Source organism: Nicotiana tomentosiformis, chromosome 9 (genome assembly GCF_000390325.3).
Source record: "Nicotiana tomentosiformis chromosome 9, ASM39032v3, whole genome shotgun sequence".
NCBI classification, from domain to species: domain Eukaryota; kingdom Viridiplantae; phylum Streptophyta; class Magnoliopsida; order Solanales; family Solanaceae; genus Nicotiana; species Nicotiana tomentosiformis.
The window spans coordinates 110678104-110702050 of record NC_090820.1 but is presented as its reverse complement, the minus strand read 5'-3'; positions in this window follow the sequence as shown (position 1 = coordinate 110702050).

Sequence of the window (23947 nt, the reverse complement as noted above, 5' to 3'; positions counted from 1 at the left end):
ATTAGAATGTGTTTGGCGTGAAGAAAAAGGAAACTAAGGAGACCAAGACGTCTCGAGTTTCTAGGGGATTCAATGGATTCTTCTCTTCAAGTATAAATCATTATGGCGGGGGCTCGGGCAGTCGGCCAGCCCAGTCCGCACATCGAATTACTCAGGGTGCTCCAATAGGTTCTTTTATTGCACCACCGGCATGAGTTCCTACAATGGTTATTCCAGTTATCTGACACAGAATCAATATGAGCAGCCTAACCCACAAAGGGGTTGTTATGAATACAATGATATTAGGCACATCATGAGAAAATTGTCCCAAACATGGTAGAGACTTATTTCATCAAAGCACTTAGGCTACGTGCCCCATTGCAGTTACTACACCACTCACACGACCAGTTAGGGGTGGAGGACAGACGGGTAGAAGGCGTCCTAGTGGTGGAGACCCAGCCGTTGATATATTTGTTTTATGTTATGGCGGAGGTCGCTACATCAGTTGGTGTCGTTACAGGTACGACCATGATATAATATAAAGGAATAATTTCCTTAACTTGATTCGGTTCTGAGTATCGAGACGAGTCCTCCTATTGTGCTCCACTTATGAGTGAGTTTCATAATTCTATAATCTACTTTAGTGTTTACTCCTGTTGGGAGATTTCATGGAGATAACTACGCCTATCATTCCATGCTGGTCACTAATAAGACTTATGAGGCTAAATGTGGCTTTTTGTTACTCATTTCGGTAATTTTTGATGTAATTTACGGATAATTAATTACAAATTGTGAATTATATGCCCTACCGGTGTGGGGTTCATTATGTGTTGTGATTTTCGTTTTTAACGGAAATTATTTAGAAGGAGAAAATGAAAAGTGTCAATTGGCACGATGTGCATATTACTTGTGATTCAGAACTGAGGACGAGATCCTCACATTTATATATAAATTGATATGTTTAAACCGAGCTACGAGCTGTGGTGGAAGTTATATAAGGACGGGATCCTTGTAAGGAAAATTCATGTGTTTAAGTTCTCCCTTGTAAATTTTAATTTGTACTATAGTACTAATAGGGAGTCATGCCTGTTATGCTTATTTGAAGATTCTATATGAAATTCTCGTGCATACTTGCCAATTTTGTGTTGTAATTATTGAGTTTTAACCTATGATGTAGGTTCCCGCCTAGGTGACGTTAAATATGATTCATTAATTCTGGAAAATTATTATGAGGTTTTCATGCCTCATATCTCGTTATCAGTATTGTGAAGGTTTAAAACGAGATTTTTGTTAACATGAAGTTAATTGACGATTTTGTAATTGATTATGAACAACTATTAAGACCAGATTGACCCAGAAGGGTGCTCCGTTCATATGGGCCGAGGAATGTGAGAAGAGCTTCCAAAAGCTCAAGACAGCTTTGAGTACATCCCCAATGTTGGTATTACCTAAAGGTTCAGGGTCTTATATTGTGTCTTATGATGCGTCGCGTATTGACCTCGACGCAGTGTTGATGCAAGACGGTAGGGTGATTGCCTACACGTCCATACAATTAAAGGTGCATGAGAAGAATTATCCTATACACAACCTTGAGTTAGCAGCTATTATTCATGCCTTAAAGATTTGGCGGCATTATTTGTACGGTGTCCATTGCGAGGTCTACACCGATCACCGAAGTCTACAACATTTATTTAAATAGAAGGATCTTAATTTGCGGCAGCAGAGATGGTTGGAGTTGTTTAAGGATTATGATATCACCATTCTCTATCATCTTGGGAAGGCCAATATAGTGGTCGATGCCTTGAGTCGTAAGGCGGAGAGTTTGGGTAGCTTAGCATATTTACCGGTAGCAGAGAGGCCTTTCGCCTTGGATGTTCAGGCCTTGGCCAACCAGTTTGTCAGATTGGATGTTTCCGAGCTGAGTCGAGTTTTGGCTTGTGTGGTTTCTCAGTCTTCTCTTTATAGCCGTATCAGGGAATGGCAGTATGATGACCCCCATCTGCTTGTCCTTAAGGACATAGTTCTGCACGGTGATGCCAAGGATGTCACTATTGGAGATGAAGGTGTATTACAAATGCAGGGCATGCTATGTGTGCCAAATATAGATGGTTTGCGCGACTTGATTTCCAGGAGGCTCACAGTTCGCGGTACTCCATTCATCCTGGTGCTGCAAAGTCGTATCAAGACATGAGACAACACTATTGGTAGAGGCAGATGAAGAAAGACATAGTGGAATATGTAGCTCGGTGCCTAAATTGTCAACAAGTGAAATATGAGCATCAACGACCGGGTGAATTGCTTCAGAAAGTGGAAATTCCAGAATGGAAATGGGAGCGGATCGCCATGGATTTCATTTATGTGCTCCCACGGACTCGGAGGAAGTTTGATGCAGTTTGGGTGATTGTGGATAGATTGACCAAGTCAGCTCATTTCATTACTGTAATTACTACTTTCTCTCAGAGCAGCTGGCTCAGATATATATTCGCGAGATTGTCAGACTTCACGGTGTACCGGTATATATCATTTCTGATCGGGGTACACAGTTTACCTCACGGGTTTGGAGGGTTGTACATCGAGAGTTGTGTACTCGTGTGGAGTTGAGTACAAAATTTCACCCTCAGACGGACGGGCAGTCCGAACTCACTATTCAGATATTGAAGGATATGCTTCATGCGTGTGTGATAGATTTTGGGGGTTCTTGGGATCAGTTCTTACCACTTGTGGAGTTTGCATACAACAACAATTTCCAGTCAAGCATTCAGATGGCTGCGTATGAGGCCTTGTATGGTAGGCGGTGCCGGTCCCCAGTGGGTTGGTTCAAACCGGGCGAGGCTAGGCTATTGGGTACAAACTTGGGTCAAGATGCCTTAAAAAAGGTTAAGTTGATTCAGGATTGACTTCGTACAGCCCAATATAGACAGAAGAGTTATGTGAATCGGAAGGTTCGTGATGTTGCATTCATGGTTGGTGAGTGGGTATTGCTTCGGGTTTCGCCTATCAAGGGTGTGATGAGGTTCAGGAAGAAGGGGAAGTTGAGCCCTGGATATATTGGGCCTTTTGAGATTCTTGAGAGAGTTGGAGAGGTGGCTTACAAACTTGCACTACCACCTAGTCTCTCTGTGGTTCATCCGGTATTCCATGTTTCCATGCTTCGAAAATATCACGGCGATCCATCTCATGTGTTAGACTTCAATTCGGTTCAGTTGGACAAGGATCTATCTTATGTTGAGGAACCAGTGGCTATTTTGGATAGGCATGTTCGAAAGCTGAGGTCAAAGAACATTGCTTCCGTGAAGGTTCAGTGGAGGGGTCATCCGCTCGAGGAGGCGACTTGGGAAACCGAGCATGACATGCACAGCTGTTATCCACATTTATTCACCAGCTCAGGTACTTTTTCTAACTTAGTTTGAGGACAAACGTTTATTTTAGAGGTGGAGAATGTGATGACCCAAAATGACATATTTAAATTTAATAATTAATTTTATGTTCTAAGACCTCGAAAAGAACTATTTATCATTCCTCAACTTGAGTGCGCAGTCCGTAAAATTTTCCAGAAAGTTTTCAGGTGAAAAATGGATTAAATGTGAATTAGAGCTTTAAAACTCAACTGAGTTGACTTTGGTCAACATTTTGAGCAAACGGACTCGGATCAGTGTTTTGACAGTTTCGGTAGGCTCGTATCATGATTTGGGACTTAGGCATATGCCTGGAATCAAATTCCGATGTCCCTAGCCCGAGATATGGAATTTTGATGAAAAATTAAAAGTTTAAGTTCAAATAGTGACCTGATGTCAAATTATGTGCAAATGACCCCGGAATAAAATTTTGATGATTCCAACAGCTCTGTATTGTGATTTTGGACTTAGGAGCATGTTCGGAATTTTATTTGGAAATTCGTAGTGGAATTAGGCTTGAAATGCCAAAAGTTGATTTTTTGAGAAGTTTGATCGAGGGGTTGACTTTTTGAGATCGAGGTCGGAATCCGATTTTGGAAATTGGAATAGGTATGTTATGTCATTTATGACTTGTGTGCAAAATTTGACGTCATTTTGAATTGATTTGATGTGTTTCGGCACAAGATATAGAATTTGAAAGTTCAAAGTTAATAGATTTTGATTTGAGGTGCGATTCGTCGTTTTGATGTTGTTTGATGTGGTTTGAAGCCTCGACTAAGTTCGTATGGTATTTTGGGACATGTTGGAATAACTGGCGAAGGTCCTGAGGGTCTCGGGTGGATTTCGGAAGATAAACAGAATGGATTTCGGACAAAGAGTGCTGGAAATTTCTGTTGCAGAAAATTTTGGTGCGTGGAGCCAAATTTGGAAGCTTATATCTCACAATTCATAAGGATTCGGAAAATTTTCAAAACATGAAAGTTGTAGTCGTTTGATTCTAGTTTCCAGAACGTTACACCATTCATCATTTGGACATTTGTACATAACGTTATGATCGATTGAAGGAAGGCTGGTAGAGCGGTTTCTGGTGGACTTTTAGTGACGGAAAATGAACTTTTAGTGACGGAAAATGGACTTTTAGTGATGGATGGGCACAAACTTAAGGACAAAAAAGGTCAATTCCTTCATTTCGTTTTGGGTTTTTGGAGCAGGGTTCTTGGGCGATTTTCACTGGAAAACATTGGGGTAAGTGTTCCTTATCCTATATTGTTTATATTTCATGATTCCATACTCATTTACATCATGAATCCGTAAATTTATGGAAGAAAAATCAAGATTATTGAAAAATCTTCCAAAATGAAAATTTAAGATTTGGAGGTCGTGTTGTTATCGGAATTTAATAAAATTTATATGGGTGGACTCGTAATTGAATGGGTTATCGGATTTTGTAAGTTTCGCCGGATTCTGAGGTGTGGGCCCCATGGGAAATTTTTTAGCTAATTTCGGATTATATTGAAAATATAATATTTTCTTATGAAATTGATTACTATAATTTTTGTTGACTGTATTGAATTAATTATGACTGGATACGAGTCGATCAGAGTCGGAAAAATTGAGGAAAAAGCATAATACTTGGTTAAATTGGAGCAAGTCGAGGTAAGTGACTTGTCTAACCTTGTGTGGGGGTAATTCCCCTAGGATTGATAATTGTAATATGTGAAAAGTCGTGTACACGAGGTGACGAGTGTGTACATGGGCTAAATATGAAATATTATATTATAAATTGTGTAGATCACTATTGCTCATTAATTAAATTATTTTATTTTGTTATATTCTTCATCATTGATCTGAGATATATACTTCAAATTTGTTTGACCTTTTCCTACTAATTGTTTTATCTGTTTAGTTGGAACTTGGTTTCTTTTATTCTGTGCATTATTTGAAGGTTGATTTTCTTTAAATTAAATATTATTAATATGATGTATTTGATATTTATAAACTTGATTTTGAAGCAACGTATTAAAGATTTTAAAATATTATTTTCCTGAATTATTTACTCCTGAATATTTTTGTAAGATTTGCGTACTCATTGTGTGGAGCAGTGAGCTCTTTATTGTGGAAAAATATTATTATTGAATTATTTTGACATGAGACGTGATCTCTTTATTGTGGAAAAATATTATTGATGATTTATTATGGCATGAGCCGTGAGCTCTTTATTGTGGAAAAATATTGTTGTTGAATTATTTTGGCAAGTTAAATTATTTGAGCACTTGAGGTGCAAATTGTGATATATTGTGACATTGATATACATGCGGTGGTATAAGGTCTGGGTATTAAAATGCATGCGGTGAGATAAGGGTGGCTTGAAACGCGTGGCTAGTTGGGGGAACTACTAGAAGTCATGAGGTGTAATAAGGATGGCTAAAACACGGGATGTGATTTCGGAAAAAAAAATTTCTTTCAAATAAATTGTGAAGGCTCCCACGGTGAGATAAGGAAATAAGATATTGTGAATTTGTTTATGATTTGGGACTACGAAGCAGTACCTCGGGAGTTCCCTTGTTGATATTGATTTATTGCCGCAGTTGCCTTTGATTATTGTTGTGATTTTCTTAAAGTTGAAAAGAATTCTGTTTTGTTTCCACGAGGTATTTATTTGCCATTATTTGATGTAACTAAATGTGACATACTACTTGATTCATTTCCATTGTCATTTTATCTTATAATATTATTTAAACATTTTACCATGCCATTATTTATTCTCCAGTAGGGCCTGACCTGACCTCGTTACTACTCTACCGAGGTTAGGCTTGGCACTTACTGGGTACCGCTGTGGTGTGCTCATACTACGCTTCTGCACATCTTTTTATGTAGATCCAGGTATATCTTATCAGACCACGCATCAGTAAACTAGCTATATGAAGAGATTTCGAGGTATATCTGCCAGCGTCCGCAGACTCCGGAGTCCCCTTCTATCTTACTATGTTGTCTTCCTTATTTGCTTTAGACTCTGATGTATAGAGACATAGAGAATAAATTCTTAGAAGCTTGTGACTTATTTCTACCGGGTTTTGGGAGTTGAAATTGTTTGAATTATAGTTTATTTATTTTAGATATTTATTATTATTCCGCATTGATGGGCTTACCTAGTATTAGAGACTAGGTGTCATCACGACATCCTACGGAGGGAATTTGGGGTCGTGACAAATAACCACATCAAATTGTCATATAAAATAAATTCAACAAACACAAATTGAGGTATGGCAAATGGATGATTTAATAAATACAAACAATTATCCAATTTACTACACAATATGCCTAAGACTTTAACCCAATCAATTTTGCACATATAAGCCCGAGTACGTACTCTTCACCTCGCGTACACGACTTTTCACATTTCACAAATGACACATAAGGCTCGATGTCTAAGGGGTAATTCCCCCACTCAAGGTTAGGCAAGATACTTCCCTCGACAAAACTAGGTCAATGCTTTAAATGATCTTCGCGAGTGAACCCACCTCCGGACGGGTCAAATATGAAATTCGCCCCTTAATAATACTACGATGGTCCACCACCTAAACAAATTTCAATCTACAATAATGCAACAGAATTACACCAACATTAGTAAACATATTTCTAGATTTTTGGTCATTTAGGCATTTTATCAAACACCTAGAGTATATAGCATTTTACTACCTCTAGTAATGGTGTTTCTATATCCAACAATACCTCCTTCCCACCAACAAGATATACTAAACCATCCTTTGTCTACAAACAACCTTCTTTAGCACCATTAAAATCATCAATGACCTCACATCCACCCAGTTGTTGCTAATTAGTTCATTACAAAATCTCTACAACACCCAATAATCTAGTTTAGGTATTTATGGCTCCCAAGCACCATCCATTAAGTGTTAATACCGATTTATTGCTCACATACACATAATAAATTCATACATGTAAGTATAAGGGTTTAGGTTTACCTTTTTGGAAGAGATCTTGCAAAACCCTCCTTTGAGTTCTTGAAGAAATTTCTTGAAGATCTTAGTATTTTATGTCTAGATTTCATCAATACTAGTGTAGAAATGATAGAATTTCACACCAAGATAATGGGGATCACTTACCTTGAAGAATAAGGGAGTTGAGGTCTTAAGAGAGTGGAGAGGAGCTTCAAGAATCGGCCAAAAGGAGTGGGAGAAGTGAGCTACCGGAATGGTCTTTATAAAGGCTTAAGGCCTAGCTTGTCCATCCGCGTGCATCGCGCGGACATGCATGAGCTCCCATTCACCTTCGCGTGCTTGGGCAATACTTATCTATTTTGTTGAAATGGCTGGAGGTCATGGCTCGTTCAAACCCGCGTGGTGCACGAGTTCACACGAGCTCCCCAGTTGCATCCTTTCTATATTTCCTGTTTTCCATCTTACCCTCCTTCTATACCTTGCTATGATGTAGACCCCAATTCACTTCCAAAATTTCATATAAGTTAGAAACCATGATTACACGATGTTACCCTCATCCATAGCCATATGGGGTATGCAAGCAAAAAGTGGAGATTTGAGGCGCGATTTAAGGCCTTAAACCCTTAGCAAAACTTTGCTTGTTCTACCTTCTTTATTGTAGTAATTTGATTATAACTTCTTGTAGAAATATCCAAATGACAAATGGTTTGATGCGTTTGAAACAAGACTTGAAGGGATATTCTTTAGGACAAAAATTCATGGACTGTATCTTCAAATTATGAGAGATATACATGTTCAAAGGTAGGTGTTGTGCAAGTAAGACACCTTTTCCACTTAATGTTTCCAACTTTCGCCCATATGAGTCGAATTGTCCTACAGACTTCCAAATCCAAATCCAGACACATGCCTAAGTCTGAAATCACCATACGAAGATATTGACATCATCAAAATTCCATTACGGAGTCGTTTGCTCAAAAGTCAAACTCCGGTCAACTCTTTTTCATTTTAAGCTTCAAAATGAGAATTGTTCTTTTACTTAAATTTTGAATCTTCCGAAAACCAAACTCGACCACACACGCGGGTCATAATTCATATTACGAAGCTGCTCAAGACCTTAAGTCACTGAACAAGGCATTTATTTAAATGATAAGTTGGGTCGTTTACATATTGTTTATCTTCTGCCCAGATAGAGAGTGGTGAATGTTGTTGATAGTTTTCTCATTGGCATGTGTCATTAGTGTTAGGTCATCCGCATAGAAAAGATGTGATAATTGGGGGCCTCTGGTGCTAATTTTAATGGGATCCCATAGGGTTAGAGCGACTTGGTGGTTGATATATATAGACAATAACTCCATGCATAATATGAATATGTATGGAGATATAGGGTCACCTTGTCTGATACCCCGTGTAGGTTCAAAGTAGTTGGTTTGGGATCCATTGACTAGAACTGCTATCTTGCTAATGGAGATGCATCTCATGATGATGCTTGTAATTTTTGGTGGGAAGCGAAACAAAGTTAGGGCCTTGTAAACAAAGGACTATTAGATTTTGTCGAATGCTTTCTCTAGGTTAAATTTAATAATTAGATGGCCTTTTGCCCCTTTCATGTTTTTGAAGTGGTTAAGGGATTCTTGAATAATTATAGCATTATCACACGCTCTCCTGCCTTTTAGGAAACTAGATTGGCATGGGCTGATGAGATCATTTAAGTAGGGCTTAATGCGATTAACAATAATTTTTGTAATAATTTTGTAGATAATATTACAAAGACCTATGGGTCAGTAATAATTGAGGTTGTTCGCATATTTGAATTTAGGCATGAGGCACAGTAATGCATGATTCATTCTCTCAGGAATTTTTGGCTCTCAAAGATTGCATGGCATCGTTGGATAATTGAAGTACCTACTATATCCCAATGTCTTTGGTAAACAAAGGGGTGAATACCATTGGGGCACGGGGCCTTATAAGGCTTGAATGAATAGACAACAGAAATGATTTCTTGAGTATCTAGGGGCCTATCTAGTGGTGAAAGATCAACATTGGCAAGATTTGTGGTGGCATTTGTAATGGTTCTCCAATCCGTTTGGGTATGGTTTATAGCGAATGTTTTAAAAATAATGAAGTGTGTTATTAATGATCCTACGATGATCAATTATCCACTTACCATTATCATCTTTAAAGAAGGATATGTTTCTACATCTACGTCTATTGAGGACAAATATGTGAAAGAACCTTGTATCGGCATCGCCCTCATTGAGCCAATTGATTCTTGATCTAAGCTTCCAGTAGTCCTCCTCAAGACGTATGATATTATTGTAGTCAACTAGAAAGGTTTGCTCCTAGTTTCAAAGAAAGGTGCTAGTTGCGTAGTCCGATGAATTCTGGATCCCTTTTAGCGTAGAAAGTAGTCTTTTTTTATTAGTGAAAATGTCACCAAATATTTATGTACTCTAACTTTTACTTATGGTTTGAAAGTTAGTGATGGCGTAACTGATATTTCTATTATGCCAACTATCTTTGACTATGTTTGTGAACTCATGATGATTACACCAATAGTTTTCCAGCCTAAAAGGTTTGGTGGTATTAGCAGCACTAGGATTTGTTAGCCTAATTAAAAGGGGGTTGTGATCAGAGTATGTTTTGGGCAGGTGTGTTATGCTTACTGATAGGTATGAATCTAACCAAGCTTCATTTGCAAGACATCAGTCAAGTATTTCTAGGAGAATCCCATGCCTCCTATTTCTATGGTTTGGCCAAGTGTAACGACATCCCTTGAACCATAAATCTATTAATTTACATGTAACGACCCGGTCGGTCATTTTGAGAATTTATGTCCCGATCGGCGGCATAAGGCCCTGAGCAACTTTGTTTTATATATATTGACTTGCGTGCGTTGTTGAATTCAGTTACTGGATGATTAAGAGTGATATGGGACACATGGTCCCTAAAATGGAAGCTTAAGTCTTAGGATTTTGACCATAGTTGGAACCGTGTTTTGACGACTCCGTAATAGAGTTACGTCAGTTCCGTTAGCTCTGTTGGGTGATTTTGGACTTAGGAGCATGTCTGGACTGTGAATCTGAGGTCAGTAGCTGATTTAGGCTTGAAAATGGGGAAAGTCAATTTTTTAGAGATTTGGACAGGTAGCGTACTTTTTGATATCGGGGTTGGAATGAAATTCCGAGAGTTGGAACAGCTCCGTAATCTTATTTAGGATTTGCCTGCAAAATTTGACGTCATTCCGGGTTGGTTTGATAGGTTTCGGCACGAGGTTTAGAAGTTGGAAGATTTGGAAATTTATAAGTTTGATTCTTGGTTCGATATTGTTTGATGTGATTTGAGACCCCGAGCGAGTCTATTTTAGGTTATAGAACTTGCTGGTATGTTTGGACGGGTTCCTGGGGGGCTTCGGTTGTGTTTTGGATGGGCTACGGGCCATTTTCTTCTATTTTTGGACTGCTGATATCTGTCATCTGGTTTTCTCCATTGCATTTGCGTCTGCTCCTACGCGTTCGCGATTAGTAATTTTGAAGGAGGGAATATTTGTTCTTCACGTTCGCGTTCAAGCTCTTGCGTTCGCTAAGGTCTGCCTTTTTCCTTTTTCGCGTTCTCATCCTTCATTCCACGTTCGCGTAGTAGAAACCAGGCTCGAGCACTGGTGATCATTTACTCTTCGCATTCGCGTGTCCTCTTCGCGTTCGCGTGTCCTCTTCACGTTTGTGTAGGTTCCTATCACGTCCCTTTGCTCGCGTTCGCGAAGGGTCTTCTGGAAGCCTTCATTTTTCTTCTTCGCGAACGCGATCACCCTTCCACGTTCGCGATGCTTTAAGACCTGGGCCTAATAAATAGTATTCTATTCCAAGGGTTTTCCATTTTCACAATATTTGGAGTTCTAGAGCTCGGTTTTGAGCGATTCTTTATGAGGTTTTCAAGCAAATCGATTGGGTAAGTGTTCTTCACCTAGAATTTAACATGTTCCATGATTTTATCATTTAATTTGTGTTTTGAGTTGAGGAAAATGGTAGTTTTTGAAGAAAAATTTCAAAATGCAAAATCATGATTTGACAGACGAAATGGTATCGGAATTTGATGATTTAGTATGGCTGAACTCGTATCGGAATGGGTATTTGGGTTTTGTGAAATTTGTCGGGTTCTGAGGTGCGGGCCCAGGGGTCGACTTTTGGACCGATTTTTAGACTTTGTTAAAGATTGAGGCTTTATGATCCAGAATAGTCTCTTATGAGTTTTATTTGTGATTTGAATTATTTTGAGTCGTCCGGGGGTCATTTTACCCGAGAAGTTTATTTTTGAGTATTGGTCTGTCTTCTTTGAGGTAAGTATCTTGCCTAACTTCATGTGGGGGAACTCCCCTTTAAGATTTGAGTCTTCTATGATAATTGTAGTATGTGTACGCGAGGTGACGAGTACGTACCCGGACTTATTTGTGGAAAATTAGCCTTTAGGGATTCTTAGGTCCTTGTATTCACTAAATATGCAGTTGTTCTCGTTATGATTACATTTTTTTAATTTCCAGGTTCACTTCTACCTCCTTTAATTGGAATTAATTGCTTCATGATCCACTTTTGTTGTTCATTTGATTCATATATGTCTTAACTGAAATTGTATCTCTTTTATTGCCGTGTTGTCTTTTCCCTATTTGCTTATCTTTATCTGAAATCATAATTATCTATTCGGTAATTATTCATCCTTAATTGAGGAAAATGATTATCCTTATATTGCTTATCCTTAATTGGAGTTGTTGTATCTTTCTCTTAATTGCCCAACCTTAAAAGAAGTTAGATTTCCTATATTTTAGTTAACTTGTCCTTATTTGGAATTATTCGTCTTGTGTTAGCTCCCTCATTGCCGAACTGTACATTGTCGACCGTTGTTACATAATATTTCCTTTCTTATTGAGTTGTTCTTATTATGATTGACATTCTCTATTGTGGCTACTCCTTGTGACATAGTTCCCTTGTTTCTTTGAGTTTAGGAATTTTTGAGTTGACTTATTTGTCGTACCCTTGTATTATTATCATTGTTGTTGTTGTACTTATTGTGGTGATGCACGAGGATAATGCCGTGCAGATTTTGTTATTTTTATGCCCGAGGTTTCTGTCGTGCAGTTGTGGTTATTGTGAGGTATGAGGTTTCTGCCGTACGGTTGTTGTTATGGGGTTGCACGAGGTTTCTGCCGTGCCATGATTACTATTGATATTTGCACATGCGGCATGACAAGGCGGGATATATATATATATATATATATATATATATATATATATATATATATATAAGTGGGTTGCGCATGTGGCGAGACAAGGTGGGAACAATGTTATGCACGTGTGGCGAGACAAGGCAGGCACTTACTTTATTATTGCACACGTGGCGAGACAAGGTGGGTTGTGTCAGGGATTGATTTGTGATGGCCTAGGGGAGTTCTTGTTGTTGACGTTTGTGTAGTGGTACACTTACCTGTGTGAGCTTCATCTTGTGAAAGTTGTGAGAAAATATTCTACGTGATGTTCGTTCTTTTTCCTTTTACTTATTTGCTAGTATGGACTATGTTAGGACACTTGCACAAGCATACACGTGGTTAATCACTCTTATCGGATAAGAGGTTTTCTTGATATTGTTGAGCATGGATGCTCACCCTTGTTTATTTGCCTTTTATATGAGAATGTCTCTATTGGCACGTGAGTCGTCAGTACGGTTATAAGGTGTTATGAGGGTACAGGATGCCAAGTGTTAGGGTTCAGGTATTGAGACCCGTGAGTTGTGATTTGTTTGAGGTTCGGTACCTCGTGGATTTTGATGACTAAAACCTGATGTAAAAGCGGTTGTAGTGGCTGAGTTATTACTTGTCCTTGCTGTATTTGTGATTCCAGATTTAGGTTGTGTTTCATTCACTTATCTGTGTCATTTTTATGATATTCCACCGATACTTGTTGTTTCCTTTCTTATTGTAATTACTGTATTGTGATCCATATTGCATAGTCTTTATGTAGATATCATATTTCTGTTGTTCCTATACTTATACTTGTTCAGTTCATTAGACCAGTGGGTGTCTTGACTGTTCCTTGTCACTACTCCACAGAGGTTAGTCTTGATACTTCCTAGGCACCGCTGTGGTGTGCTCATACTATACTTCTACACATTTTTGTGCACATATTTGTGTAGAGACTCAAGGTAAATCTGCCGCTGCATTCGCAGGCTTTAGAATCACCTTCAAGTTTTCGTTTTGCACTGTTTATTCTTATTTCTTGACAGTTGTATTTAGAAGTGTTCTAGCCAACACTCTGTAGAGCTAATGACTTGTACTACCGATTTTGGAAATTGTAAAATTTTAGAGATTTCTATTTCAAATTGTCATTTGTTATTTAAATAATGTTGTTATTTCAATTAATGTTAGGCTTACCTAGTCCCTAAAACTATATGCCATCATGATAGCCAAAGGGAGGGGAAATTGGGTCGTTACAAGTTGGTATTAGAGCTCTAGGTTCATAGGTGCTACAAGTCATAAGCGAGTTTAGTAGAGTCTTGTGGCTCCGTACGGAGACGTCTGCACTTATCTTCGAGAGGCTATAGAACTATTATATTAGGACAGTTTCAATTCCTTTATTCCTATCGTGCGAGTTCATTGATCTTGAAGTTTGAACTTTTATCATTCCATTCTCTCACAGATGGTGAGGACACGAGCTACAGCTACTGATGACGTTGCCCCCGGAGCAGATGTCGCTAGGGGCAGAGGTAGAGGTCGAAGAGGAGCACGCGCCGTAGCTAGAGCACCTACCAGAGAAGCAGTTGAGGAGCTGCCAATAGTTCCAGTTAGGGGGCAGGTACCGGAGGCGCCTGCTGTTAGCCCCGAACTTCAGGAGACCTTAGCATAGTTCCTGAGCATGTTTGGTACATTGGCTCAGGGGAGGTTAATTCTGGTTGCACCAACTACTTCACAGACTGGGGGAGGAACCCAGACTCCTGCCGCCCATACCCAAAGCAGCGAGTTCATGTTAGTAAGGTTCCAGGTGTCATGGAGACACAACCTGTGGTCCCAGTTCATCCTGTGGTTAGGGTAGCAACATCTAAAGAAAAGCAGCTTAGACTTGCAAGGTTCAAGAAATATGACCCTCCTACATTCAGTGGTTTGGCTTCAGAGAGTGCACAATATTTTCTGGATGAGTTCCATCGCATTCTCCGCACTATGGGTATTGTTGAGACGAGTGGGGTTGCTTTAACTATGTTCCAGCTTAAGGAAGCGGCTTATCAGTGGTGGCGGGCATATGAGTTGGCAGCCCGGCCGATGCATCTTCATTTACATAGGTTCTTGAGAGAGTTTGTACCTCAGTACCTTCGGGATACATGGTGCGCAAAGTTTGAGCGGCTGCGCTAGGGCACTATGTTAGTATCAGAGTATGTCGTGTCATTCAGTGATTTGGCTAGGCATGCACCTACTTTGGTCACCACAGTCAGAGACCGTGTCCATAGATTCATTGAGGGACTCAGGCATGATATTCGGTTCAGCATGGCTCAGGAGTTAGAGTAAGATGTTTTGTTTTAGAAGGTGGTAGGGATCGCTCGCTGTGTAGAGGGCATGTAGAATCGGGAGAGAGAGGACAGGCGGGGCCATGAAAGAGTACAAGCGAGATTAGGAGAGAGGACAGGGAGGCGAGGCGGCCTCATAGACTAGAGAGATCTACTAGTCCTTATTTTAGAGATAGGGTACGACATGGTGGAGGTTTTGTGGGTCAGCCAGTTCCTTTTGCACTTCAGGCTTTGCATAGTGTTTCAAGTGCTCATGGGTCTCAGTGTACCCGTATCGCAATGTTCCCACAACCACATCATCAGAGAGGTTTGCTTCGAGTGTGAAGATACCATCCACAGGGTGAGAGATTGTCCTAGACTCCTGACATGTGTGTTCACATCAGAGTATTCAAGCGCCCAAGAGGGGAAGGCCCGACCTGTTGATGTGTCTCATATAGTAGGTTGGAGGCCACTGCGCCAGATGATGTCACATCGGTATGCTTTTGATTTGGTATAGAGGGATACCATTTGTATTTTGAATCATTTCTACTTATCTGGGAGAGTTCCCCCGTTTGTTGTCCCACCTCTGGATGAGTTCATGACTTAGTATTATGTTTATGTGTTTTTCCCTGTTGGGAGATTCTATGAGTGATATCCATGTCTATCGTTGTTTTAATTCATTATTGAAAGTTACGAGACTAGAAGTGAATTCATGTTGTCCATTATTGTAGGTTTTATGTGATTCCTGAGTAATTGGTTACGATTTGTGATTTTATATTATACCGGGGTGAGAGTTCAGTAAGTGTTGTGATTTTATTGGTAGAAATGAGTTAGTGGAATATTTCAATTGGTATGATGTGTATTCGGCTTGTGATTCAGAGTTGAGGGTAATTGGTTATGATTTGATATGTTTAAGCCAGGCTGCATGCCGTGGTGAAAGTTATACCATGATGAGATCCTTATGATTTCTTCATGTACTTTGATTTTTCCTTTTAAATTGATTCGTAGTATGGTACTGTTAGAGAGTTGTGCCTGTTGGGCTTGTTTGATATTTCTCTTATGTGTTTCTCTTTACATATTCAGTCATTTTCGTTATGTGCTTCTTGAGTTTTAGTTTGCGGGGTGTATGCCCGGTGGTGTTGGATGTGACTTGTTGACTCGGGTGTATACTTATGAGGTTTTCATGTTTCTTGCATCATTGTCAGCATTATGGAGGCTTGAAACGGGTCTCTGGCAGATATGAGGCTAATTGCCGGTGCTGGTTTTGATTACGAACAGCTATGGTGATCAGAAATGTTATCATGGGCCTATGTATGGCGTGTCATGTTGAGTGGTCGTACCTTGTGGTTGTAGGCATGAGTTGTTGCAACTGGTTGAGACTGATACTTGGTATGGATATAGAATCGGGTCTTTTGAAGATAAATGGAAGGTGAGAATTTTGACTCTAAGGCTTATCGGTGTTGATAAAAAGGATAAATTACAGATGGGACGGTCTAGTCAAGCTTATGTGGATTGGGGTGACGTGGGGTCACCCTCAGTTGTATGTTGGATATGTACTTTCAATGATTTGAAGACTTCAAGGCGATTCTTGGCACATTCGAGGACGAACGTTTGTTTAAGCGGGGAAGGATGAAATGACCCTGTTGGTCGTTTCGAGAATTTAAGTCCCGATCGGCGGCATAAGGCCCTGAGCAGCTTCGTACTATGTGTATTGACTTGCGTGCGTGATTGAATTCAGTTACCGGATGATTCAGAGTGATTTAGGACACTTGGTCCCTAAAGCGGAAGCTCAAGTCATAGAATTTTGGTCGTAGTCAGAATTGTGTGAAGACGACTCCGGAATGGAGTTATGTCGGTTCTGTTAGCTTCGTTGGGTAATTTTGGACTTAGGAGCGTGTCCAGACTGTGAATTTGAGGTATGTAGCTGATTTAGGCTTGAAATGGCAAAATTCAAATTTTTTGAGATTTGGACCGGAAGTGGGATTTTTTGACATCGGGGCCGGAATGCAATTCCGAGAGTTGGAACAGTTCTGATAGGTTTCGTCACGAGCTTTAGAAGTTGTAAGATTTGCAAATTTATAAGTTCGATTCTTAGTTTGATGTTGTTTGATGTGATTTGAGACCACGAGCGAGTCCGTGTTAGGTTATAGAACTTGTTGGTATGTTTGGACGGGGTCCCGGGGGGCCTCGGGTGTGTTTCGGACTGTTGATACCTGTCATCTGGTTTTCTCCTTCGCGTTCGCGTCTGCTCCTCCGCATTCGCGATGAGTAATTTTGGAGGAGGGAATATTTGTTCTTCGCATTCGCGTTCGCGAAGGTCTGGCTTTTTCCTTTTTCGCATTCGCATTGTTCCTTCAGCGTTCGCGTTATAGAAACCAGGCCTCGGGCGATGTTGATCATTTACTCTTCGCGTTCGTGTGTCCTCTTTGCGTTCGCGTAGGTTCCTGTCCCTTGTGTTCCGCATTGGCGAAGGGTCTTCTGGCAGTCTTCATTTTTTTTCTTCGCGAACGCAATCACCCTTCCGCGTTCACGATGCTTTAAGACCTGGGCAGAATAAATAGTACTCTATTCCGAGGGTTTGCCATTTTCACCATTTTTGGAGTTCTAGAGCTCGGGTTTTAGCGATTCTTTGTGGGTTTTTCAAGCAAATCAATTGGGTAAGTGATCTTCACCTAGAATTTAATATATTCCATGATTTTATTTTTATTTTTATCATTTAATTTGTGTTTTGAGTTGAGGAAAATGGTGGTTTTTGAAGAAAATTTTCAAAATGGTATCAGAATTTGATGATTTAGTATGGTTGAATTCGTATCGGAATGGGTGTTCCCTAAAATGGAAGCTTAAGTCTTAGGATTTTGACCGTAGTTGGAACTGTGTGAAGACGACTCCAAAATGGAGTTCTGTCGGTTCTGTTAGCTCCGTTGGGTGATTTTGGACTTAGGAGCGTGTCCGGGCTGTGAATCTTAGGTCAATAGCTGATTTAGGTTTGAAATGGCGAAAGTTGATTTTTTGGAGATTTCGACCGGAAGCAGACTTTTTGATATCGGGGTTGGAATGTGATTCTGAGAGTTGGAACAGCTCTGTTATGTTATTTGGGACTTGCCTGCAAAATTTGACGTCATTCCGAGTTGGTTTGATAGGTTTCGGCACGAGTTTTAGAAGTTGGAAGATTTGGAAATTTATAAGTTTGATTCTTGGTTCGATGTTGTTTGATGTTATTTGAGACCCCCGAGCAAGTCCGTGTTAGGTTATGGAACTTGTTGGTATGTTTAAACAGGTTCCCGAGGGGCCTTTGGTGTTTTTTGGATGGGCTACGGGCCATTTCCTTCTATTTGTGAGTTTCTGATATCTGCTATCTGTTTTTCTCCTGCGCGTTCGCGTCTGCTCCTCTGCGTTCGCGATGACTAATTTTGGAGGAGGTAATAATTATTCATCGCGTTCGTGTTCAAGCTCTCACATTCGCGAAGGTCTGCCTTTTACCTTTTTCTCGTTCGCATCCTTTTTTCCGCGTTCGCGTAGTAGAAACCAGGCCACGGGCGCTGGTGATCACTTAATCTTAGCAACGCGTGTCCTCTTCGCGTTCGCGTAGGTTCCTGTCCCTTGTGCCTCGCATTTCGTCCCTTTGTTCGCGATCGCGAAGGGTCTTCTGGAAGCCCTCATTTTTCTTCTTCGCGAACGTGATCACCCTTCTACGTTCGCGATGCTTTAAGACCTCGGCAGAATAAATAGTACTCTATTCCGAGGGTTTGCCATTTTCACCATTTTTGTAGTTCTAGAGCTCGGTTTTGAGCGATTCTTTATGGGTTTTTCAAGAAAATCGATTAGGTAAGTGTTCTTCACCTAGAATTTAATATATTTCATGATTTTATTTTTATTTTTGTCATTTAATTTGTGTTTTGAGTTGAGGCAAATGGTGGTTTTTAAAGAAAAGTTTCAAAATGAAAAATCATGATTTGAGGGATGAAATGGTACCGGAATTTGATGATTTAGTATGGTTGAACTCGTATCGAAATGGGTGTTCGAGGTTTGTGAGATTGTTCGGGTTTCGAGGTGCGGGCCCGAGGGTCAAATTTTGGACCCATTTTTAGACTTTGTTAAATATTGAGGCTTTATGATCCGGAATAGTCTCTTATGAGTTTTATTTGTGCTTTGAAGTTATTTTGATTAGATTTGAGCAGTCCGGGGGTCATTTTACCCGAGAAGTTCATTTTTGAGTATTGGTTTGTCTTCCTTGAGGTAAGTATCTTGCCTAACTTCATGTGGGGGAACTCCCCATTTACGATTTGAGTCTTCTATGCTAATTGTAGTCCGTGTACGCGAGGTGACGAATACGTACCCGGACTTATTTGTGGAAAATTGGACTTTAGGAATTCTGAGGTCCTTGTATTCACTAAATATGCAGTTGTTCTCGTTATGATTACGTTTCTTAATTTCCAGTTTCACCTCTACCTGCTTTAATTGGAATTAATTGCTTCATGATCCACTTTTGTTGTTCCTTTGATTCATATGTGCCTTACCTGAAATTGTATCTCTTCTATTGTCGTGTTGTCTTTTCCTTAACTGCTTATCTTTATCTGAAATTATAATTATCTCTTCAGTAATTGTTCATTCTTAATTGAGGCAAATGATTATCCTTATACTGCTTATCCTTAATTAGAATTTGTTGTATCTCTCTCTTAATTGCCCAACCTTAAAAGTAGTTAGATATCCTATATTTTAGTTGACTTGTCCTTATTTGGAATTATTCGTCTTGTGTTAGCTCCCTCGTTGTCGAACTGTACCTTGTTGACCGTTGTTACATAATATTTCCTTTCTTGTTGAGCTGTTCTTATTATGACTATCATTCTCTATTGTGGCTACTCTTTGTGACATAGTTGCTCTATTTATTTTGAGTTCAGGAATTTCTGAGTTGACTTATTTGTCGTACCCTTGTATTATTATCATTGTTGTTGTTGTACTTATTGTGGTGATGTACGAGGTTTCTATCGTGCGGTTGTTGTTATTGTGATGCACGAGGTTTCTACCATGCGGTTGTGGTTATTGTGGTGCACGAGGTTTCAGCTGTGTCGTTGTTGTTATTGTGATGCACGAGGTTTCTGCCGTGCGGTTGTTGTTATGGGGTTACACGTGGTTTATGCCGTGCCATTGTTACTATCGATATTTGCACATGCAGCATTATAAGGCGGGATATATATATATATGTGGGTTACGCATGTGGCGAGACAAGGTTGTTACTTACTTTATTATTGCACATGTGGCGAGACAAGGTGGGCTGTGTCAGGGATTAATTTGTGATGATTTGTGATGGCCTGGGGGCATTCTTGTTGTTTCCTTTCTTATTGCAATTATTGTACTGTGAGCCATATTGCATAGTCTTTATGTAGATATCATATTTCTGTTGTTCCTATACTTATACTTGTTTAGTTTATTAGACTAGTGGGTGTCTTGACTGCTGTTTGTCACTACTCCACCGATGTTAGTCCTGATACTTTCCGGGCACCGTTGTGGTGTGCTCATACTATACTTCTGTACATTGTTGTACAGATCCAGGTATTTGTTCATTAGTAGCTGTGCGGGTCGTTGCTGTGGAGACTCAAGGTAAACTTGTTACTGCGTTCGCAGGGTTCGGAGTCACCTTCAAGTTTTTATTTTGCATTGTTTATTCTTATTTCTGGACAGTTGTATATAGAAATTTTCTAGCAAACACTTTGTAGAGATTTCTATTTCAAATTGTTAGATGTTATTTAAATAATATTTTTATTTTAATTAATGTTAGGCTTACCTAGTCCTTAAGACTAGGTGCCATCACGATACCCAGACGGAGGGGAAATTGTGTCATGACATTACAATAGTTAATGCATGACCAAAATCTAGATGTCCTATTGTTGTTAATCTGTCTGCCTCCCCACTTTTCATCCTGCGTTAGAACATCGTTAAAATCTCCGCCTATGAACCAATGCCCTTTATAATTATTAAATATTGACTTAACGTTTTCCTAAAGAGTATTTCTATTAACTAGATATGTGCTTGCATAAATGGCACTAAATTTCCAAGGAGTGTGGTTAGGGAGTACCTGAACTGGGGCATGCAACTCTTGGCCAATTTGCCTTATGCGTTCAACAGCTACCATAGTGTCCATCCACATAATTACTAAGCTGCCTCTCTCATGGGTTGGAACTTCTATCAGGTAGGAAAAGTGGAACTCCTCCTTAAGGGTTGCATGGCTTTTCATTTTTGTTTCCAATAGGACTACCATACAGGGGTTGTAATTATTAACCAATTCTCTAAAGTTACATCTAAAATCTGCGTTGTTTGCACCTCTAACATTCCAAATGACTATACTGGTGGGTGTGTTCATGATTTAAGAGAAGCTAAGGTGTGTATATCCATTAGCGTTGGTTCCCCTCGTCATGAATTTCAAATTGGGGTCAGTAGGATAACATGCTTTGACGCAGCTCTGGTGACTGGTGGTGTTATCTCGGTCGAGCATTTTTGAAGAGCTGTCGGGAATCGTAATATGTATTTATTGTTCTCCCTCTCCGGGAATAGCATAAGGGCTATATCTCTTATTGTTGAGATTTTTGTGAATGACCTTTTTCCCTGAGGGGGAAGTATCTTCAGGACATCCACCTCTTCCATTTCTTGTCCTTCCTAATCTAGGCTTAGTGGTTGTTCTATCGGGGACACCATTTGTGGTTGTTGTTGCATTGGCTGTGGTTGCCATGGAAATAGTAGTGGATTCATGTCTATCAACACCTGAGGTTGGAAAAGAGGGAGATCAAACATTTGGTTCATGTTCAGTAGTGGATTAAAGTGTTGAGGTAGGTTCCAGTGGTTGTGCATGGCATGGTACAATGTTGGAGCTACTGCAAGTACCAGTAGATCGAAGATATTGGCCATCCACATGTGGTTCATGGAGTTGTACATTGCCAATTTCATCCCTTTTGTCACTACTTGGGCTAGAAAGTTTGGAATTCGAATGGTCATCATAATCTCGTGTCCCTCGAGCATTATTGTGAAGAACAGAGCTTTGCCATGGAGGTCTTGCTTGATCCACAAGGTTGAGTGGTGGTCTAGGTGTAGCGGGTGTGTTGCGTACATCAGGTGTGGGAGTTGCATGTGGTTGTTCTGATTGTTCATGGTGGAAAGTTTGAAAGATGGTTGTTGGTGGATGTCACGACCCAAAATTCCATCACACGCGTCGTGGTGGCACAAATTCCACCACAATAAAATAGAAAGACTCCAAGGGACTGCGACGACCAAGCAACTCTACCTTAAATCCTTGTGATCACACTCTAACTCTATCCGAGTCCAATATCTCCAATACCTGGCTCTGCACAAATATGTTCTGAAGTGTAGTATGAGTATACCACAAGAACACCATAAATATTGCTCAACAAATAATGAATACAAGTACAACCAATTAATCAAGTCCTTCAAATATAAATATTTCTCCATATGTTTTTCAAATAATAATCTTTAGGATATAATATTTTCCAATAAATATATTTCGAATATATTCGCTTCAAATAAATATCTTTCAAATAAATCTCTTTGAAATATAATTCCTTCAAATAAATATCTTTCAAATATAATTCTTTCAAATAAATCTTTTTTTAAAATATAATTCCTTAAAATAAATATTTATCAAATAAAAGTCACTCTTTGACACCTCATTTAAAAATCACAGAAATACGGTCTCAGCCCACTTTCATATTTCCACGGTATCTCGTGCCCAATCATAAATATTTTTCACGTATAATTCTTTCAAATAAATATCTTTCGAAAAAACGTCACCCTGTGACACCTCATTTAAAAATCATAGAAATACGAGTCTCAAACCACTTTCATATTTCCACGGCACCTCATGCCAATTTCTCTATCACAACCGCACGGACAACTCACGTGCCAATATCATCATCGTTTACTCACGGCACCTCGTGCCCACATTTCATTTCATAATCTGTCTGGCAATAGCCACATGCTCCCAATTTCAACATAGATCAGACTAATATCAATTTACCAACAACGAGACAAATTGCACAAGATATAAAAATAAATACAAGGAAAATCATAACATCACATGAAATTTATCAACGTAATAACCCCACATCATCACATAAAAATTACAAAAACAATAACCCCACATCATCACATATCATTACCAACACAATAACCTCACAACATCACATATTATACCTGACAATAGCCACCCTTATCTCTCCTACAACCACCCTTATCACTCTTATAATAGCCTTCCTTATCCCTCTGCCCTGACAATATCAATAGCCACCCTTATCGCTCTTATAGTGACCCTTATCTCTCCTATAGACACTCTTATTGCTCCTAAAATAGCCTCCCTTATCGCTCCATTTAATAGCCTCCCTTATCACTTCGCCTAGATAATATCCCAACACACATAACAATAGTGAAATGCCACCCTTATGCCTGCATAATGTCAACAATGGAATTCCACCATTATACGTCGCATAAGAGTAACCCAAATCACACAACAATTCACACAGTATATTATCACAACCGCACAACATCATCAACTCGTATTTATAAATATCCCATAGGCCACAACCATTCCAAAGGTAAAACAAAGTCAATTAATTTCACAACAGATAATCCACAACTCAACACAATGTATATAAAATTTCAAAAATAACCACAAGGATGGGAAAATAACTCATCATAGGGCAACGCCTTCTTTAATCTAAATTTTAAAAAAAATTATAAATGCCTCAATTTAAACTTATTTAATTATTATTTATAAATGAAAAATCCATAATGAAATTATTTCCAAGAAATATCAAATCAACAACACACCGAATTCACATAAAAGTCCAAGTGACAATAACACCAAATAATCATATAAAATACAAATTCCACAAACAACGAATGAGGCATGACAAATCAAGGATTTACTAAGTTCTAACAATTTTCTAATTTAATACATAAGGGCGTCTACGAATTTCAACCGACATAATTTGCACATATAAGTACGTACTCGTCACCTCGCGTACATAGTTTTCAATTACACAATTTCCACATAAGAGTCAATGCCTAAGGGGTAATTCCCCTACTCAA